The following is a 6,109-nucleotide window of genomic DNA, read 5'->3' as shown; positions in this document are numbered from 1 at the left end:
ATTACATTACAAATCACTTTCTGAAAACTGGAAAAATACAGCACTGGCTTTGGTGAACGATGTGCTTTTAGTTAAAAAATATCAGCACAGACTGAGTTTTGATTGGTGGCATCAGTCATGCCCTGTACTAGAAAAAAAGACTGCACTAACTCACTTTTCTCATGTGTGTGTTTTGCATCAGGAGCAATGTTATTATAGTCAACTCAAAAACAGGCGTGGAGAGAAAAAACATTTGAATTAAAAGAAATACACTTGAACAATAAAACAAAATGGACTATAACTGAAACAGCACTTTACAAAACTAACTAACTAAATGAAGCAGAACATGTCTTTAGTTCTGGTCTCTAATCAGGTCATATTGCTCAAACCTGTCAACACATCCAGCACTAAGACTGAGATGTGCACATGACTGTGAATCATGCGCCTTCACAAACCTATTCTGAGCTTCTTTTTCTATACATATATGTCCCAAATTATATTAAAACATTAGAACTATAATATTACAGCTAATTAAAACTTAAGCGAAAGAGTGAACCATCATGGAAAAAATCATGGAAAATCCAAACAATAATAAAGCTGATGTGCTGAACACCAATGAGGACTGGAACAATACTTAACACTGGGTGGGAACATTTGGCAGGTTTGTGTGACTACCAACCGCTGCATGTGACATCTGAGGAGGCTTCTGTGGGAGGGACATGGTCAACAGTCATATGACCGACCATCAATGATAGCAGCATATTTTCCATCATCGCTAGACAGTACGCGGTACAAAAGCATTCGAGGGATTTTCCCAGGCTTGGAAATAATCGGGTCTGCCAACAGAGGAGCTGGCTGTGTGTAGACAGAAATAAAACATTGCCATACTCCCTGCTATTCTGTTGATCTATGTTTTTGGAGACATGGAATGTAAATATGCCTATAAAGCACTCAGCTTCTGTTGTTTAAATGTGCTACAGGCTATAAATAAAAAGAATTTGGCAAACAGCACAAAAACACTCCGATATTTTTCATAGTGCTTTTTAATATTTGAAGTATTTTTTTTTTTCATTTCAGTAATAATAATAATAAATGTAACACAATTCAGTGTCAATTGCGCTACATACTGAACTTAAAGGATTTAAACAAAGGATCGATCCTGTACCAATACCAGCGTTGGTATCAATTAGTCATTTCTGCTGTTTGTACAACCACAGTGAGAGCTTGGCTGGCAGACTGGTCAGACAGGTATTATATCATGTTATAACAGGCTTAATGTCAAAATGTGGGTAAACAATTGTGTTGCTAGGCAACATGGTGTGCTGCAGTAGTAGTTTTTACATTCATTTCCATCAGGTCAAAAAGACGTCCGTGGTGATTCAAAGGATAAATGGGCATAATTATTATAAATTTTTATCTCACACGGCCAAAGATTCAGTGTTGGATGAATGAGGCCATAGGAAAAGTCATGAAATATGAGAATTTAGTCTAACAGAGTTACACTACAACCACCAAGGGGGTCAAATTAACCCAAAATGACCCCTTTGGTGGTTCTAGTGCAAGAACAGAATCTGACCCAAATGCTTTAGAGATGGGTGCATTTACATTCTAGATCTTCATAAAAACCCAGTTTTAATACACATGAAAAGCTGAAAGGTGTGTTTTTCTGTTTTATCTAATTACTGTGGAAAGTAAAAATCACAGGGATTTAGTGGTCATTAAAAATGTGTTCAGAATTTGCAAATTGATGATGATTCATTTCATAAGTCATGACACACTGCTGTCCCCTACATGCGCTACCTTTATATAAAAAAGTATCAGTATTGGTATTGGTATCAGCAATACAGGTACTGATTTAATTGGTATAAAAATATGCAATATTGCAATCGGGATGACTCCTGGGTGAGGCCAGGGGCCCCAGTCGGTGCTGCATGCAAGTAAAATATGTCAGTAGAAAGAGAATTAAACAGCCCAATAATGTGAAAGCCAATCTGTGGATGAACAGAAGTCTTCTCATTGTGCATTCATTCGCTGGAAGCCGGATGGAAAGTTTCACTGCATTCTGTCCCTGCTGTCTGTGCACGCCGTGTGGCTCATGGTTATTAAGAATCCAAAGATGCAGTGAAATCTGTTGTTTGTCCTTTATCCAGTTTCCATTTTGGTTAGTTAGTTTTCACTTATTAGTTGATACATGAGTGCCAAAATGTAACTTTCGGGAACGGTTCTAGCTACATTTTGGTTTAAATGCAGATGCTATAGCCTATGTTGCATTTCTATCAGGCCCGTCTTCTATGGAACAACTTTCCAGTTTGCATTCAAGAGACAGATGCCCTCTTTAGTCTTAAGATTAAGCTTAAAACTTTCCTTTTTGATGACGCTTATGGTTAGGGCTGGATCACGTGACCCTAAACCCTCCCTTAGTCCTGCTGCAATAGGCTACTTGGGGCTTCCCATTATGCACTTAGTGTCTGTTCTTTTCTTACTTCTTTTCACTCTCCATGTGTTTATACACTACTCTTTATTTAATCATTAGTTATCATTAATCTCTGGCTCTCGTCCACAGTCCTGTCTTTCTGTCTTTAGACTGCCATTTGGCTCATTGAATCTTTTCCCTTCATGACAGTATAAATATTTTCTTCTACTGCACTTTCCATGAAGTACTGCATGTATTGTCTAGACTACTGTCTGTCACACAAAATGCCCTAATAAAGTTTTACTGTTCTTTCCACTGTTTGTTGGAAGTGGAAAGCATGGATGGTGTAAACATTATTAGCATATTAAGTAATTTCAAGCTGTTGCTGTGTATATGTTATCTAACACAAAGGGTGCAGGTGCTAATCTGGGATGCACAGGATGTACCTCTGTAAAACCTAATTCACTGAGGAACAACAAGTGGATCGACGATCTCCCGATGATTAATTTATTCAATTAGCTTCTCTTGGTTAGAGACGATGCTGAGGTAATCTCACGGGCTGACATTTTCTAATGGAAATCATGTCATTAAACTTGGAGTACAAAGAGAGAGTGGGAAGTAGGAGCTCGGGGCATTCATTATTCATGTTGCTGTCGTTATGAGATCACACTTTTTTTTATTAAACGGCTCGTTGTTCAGGTCATATTTGCGCCACATCTTTCTCTGAGCACAAGCATATAGGAGGGAGAGACGTTTTTATTGTTTTTAATGGTTGTTTTGTTGCGGAAGTGAAAGCATCACAATTAAAATATAACCCACCTTTTAATCTAAATTGAGCTCTCGGGATTTACTGAGAGGTAAAAATAGCAATAGCAGATTGACATTGCCTGGCCTGCAGCAAGAATCGGATTGCATCACTTGCTTTTTTTGGGGGGGGCGGACAAAGCAAACAAAGGCGACTAGAAAAAGAGGATGACAACCAATAGCAGTGGGTCATCTGTCACATCTGTAACCATGACAACAATGTCTGTAGCCGCCTTACAGTCTGAACCTTTCACAGCAACGTTACTCCTAAAGCGGTTTACCTGCAAGGAGGTTGGTGCCCCCACTACTTCCAGCACGTGGGTTCTAGTTTTAAGGTGGTGCGAGGGGCTGAAGTCAGTTTTACGTGTTAACTCATTAAGCCTCACTGCTGTCTCGCGTTCACCATCAAATGAAACGTTCCACAAAATACTGAGAACACGCTCCGCTTGAGACCCCTACAGGAGCACTTTGGATGATACCCAAAGAAGTGCATTTACTCTGACCCCTACTGGACCATTTTAAATATTGCACCAACGCCAAGTGCCATATATTTTCAACCACCAGGGGGTGTAAGTTAGTCACAAGAAAAGCCTACGACTTTTTGAAACCAAAAAGGGCGTCTGTGACCTCTGAACCCCTGCATATACACCTCTAATTCACTCTGCATTTCTTAGTAGAGTCTTTTCGTAATGAGATCTGTTTGGCTTGGTTTGATTTGATAATAAACAGGTTGTTTGGGAGGGTTTGGTGCCCCAAAAATCTCTAACAGACAGAGTGAAAGACAGTTTCAGAACCACAGTTCAAGTAAAAATGATATAGCACTCACACTGAGAAACACAAATAGCCAGGAGGGTGTGTTCCTACATACAGTGTCTGCACCATAGCCCTCTCAAACCTTTATTACAAACGACCCACTGGTTTATGGCACTGCTTATGATTAGTTTTCCACCCTGAACAGGAATTGCACTGGCAGTCTCCCTCGGCAGATTGTTCCTCACATTATGAGGATGACATAACTTCTATTTTTAACACGAAAGAGAAGGAATCTAAAAGTACACTGTTGCTGTGGCTGCAAAGCTGACATTTATGACAGGATGCACTTTTTATTTTTCATTAGAGCTATTTTTACATAAGTGTTAGTAGAGATGTAAAAACATTCTCTCCAACATCTCTTACATAACCTGATCTGTCTGCTCCACCTGGAGATAAGACAAGATATGGTTTGTTTCTTGTCAAACACGTACTCGCACATGTTACTTATTTCGTCTCACTTAGTTCACAGACTCCTAGTTATTACATAATCATGTCAGGTGGGTCAGGTATGAGCCCGTGTTGAAGGACAACATCAAAGCCCTCTTTGTTCTAGTTACATACAGTATCAACGCTTAACTTGCAATTAAGATTAAGAGGGCCTTTTAACCTGTTAGGAACTGAATATGGTGTACTCTAAAATAAACATAGTGGTAGGTAGCACTTTATTCAGTGTACCTATCTACAATAAGTTTGAAGTTTGTGAATGCAGTACAAGTGCCTTTCCTGTTCTCTCCTCTCCTTTGTAATCTGCAGGCCTTTGTTTAATGACTGCATAAGGTCAGAATGGATAAGGACTTCTGGGAGCTTTGTTCTGGGCTCGCAGGGCTAATTACAGTTCTCATTCTGGTGGAAAATCAAATTGACAACTGCAGGTGAACACACCTGTTTAAAGAGCAAACAACAGAGTGTGTTTGTGAAAGATGAGGAAGTCTGAGGTACAAAATATAAGCATGAAGTGAACACCACTCGTAATGTGCTATAATAGAGTGACATCCTTCAGTGTCCTGTGGAGAAGGTACGTGTACAGGCCTATCTTGAGTTTTCCAGTAAAAGAGAGGCTTGGGGAAAAGTGCTGTGGTCAGATTAAACCAAAATCAAGCTCTTCAGCATCAACTCCACCTGCCATGTTTGCAGGAAGAGTTAAGTATGACCAAAAGGGCATGGAGGTGGAAACAATATGCTTTGGGTCTGTTTTTCTGCTAAGCTTACGGAACAACTTCAGTAAAAATCTCCCTTTAAATCTTCGATGAGAACTTCCTTCCCTCAGCCAGAACACTGAAGATGGGTTATGAATGGGTCTTCCAGAATGACAATGAGCCAAAACATACCGCCAGTGCAAAACACGAGTGGCTAAAAAAGAAATGTGTTTTTATTTCTGTCTCCCTCAATTAAAATGAAACTATCATAAAAATCAAAGACTATTCATTTCTTTGAGTCAGCAAACTTACAAATTCAGGAGGAGGTCTAATAATTATTTCTCCCACTCTATATTTATATTCATTATAAGCTGCAAACTTTGCTTTATCAGGCTTTGTTAACCAATAATGAGTGTGACATGGAGTGATGCATACTGGAGTCAGATTTTGAACCAAGCTTGAGGTGACAGGTAACATCTGCTTTGGGGTTTTATGTTCATGGCTTGCCAGAAACTAATCCCTGTATTTTCTTGAAACTAAACAAAGGCGTTTTTTAAAGGCAGTACTCTCTGAACAGCCTGTGATAAAGACAGAGAACAGAAGCTGAGTTTTAGATGCTGTTTTTTCCACGTGCGGGGGCAGCACTTATTAATAGTTTTGGTCTGAGGGAAGATTTTTACTGTACTTACATAAGAGCACAACTGTACAGTTTACTTTCAGATTCTGATTCTGAGTTTGAAATAAAGCCTTCTGCTTTCAAACTAGACATGCCGTAAACCAGCTTATTCCCTCTATCCTCACATAGTGGAAACACTTAAGTCATCCCCCCCCGGCCACACTGGCAGTGCAGTTTTTTTCTGACAGCAGCTCACCGCAACACTCTGGCACAGGAAACTCAGAGAGGGATGGAGTCATGTACTAGCAGATTACATCATCTTTTGGGCATGTGCAAACAGTCTTAAAA

The sequence above is a fragment of the Aulonocara sp. 'chitande type north' Nkhata Bay genome, linkage group LG1 (assembly GCF_057382095.1).
Source record: "Aulonocara sp. 'chitande type north' Nkhata Bay isolate Kocher_YH1m ecotype deep benthic linkage group LG1, A_spYH_male_GT1.1, whole genome shotgun sequence".
NCBI classification, from domain to species: Eukaryota; Metazoa; Chordata; class Actinopteri; order Cichliformes; family Cichlidae; genus Aulonocara; species Aulonocara sp. 'chitande type north' Nkhata Bay.
Note: the sequence above shows the minus strand (reverse complement) of the source record.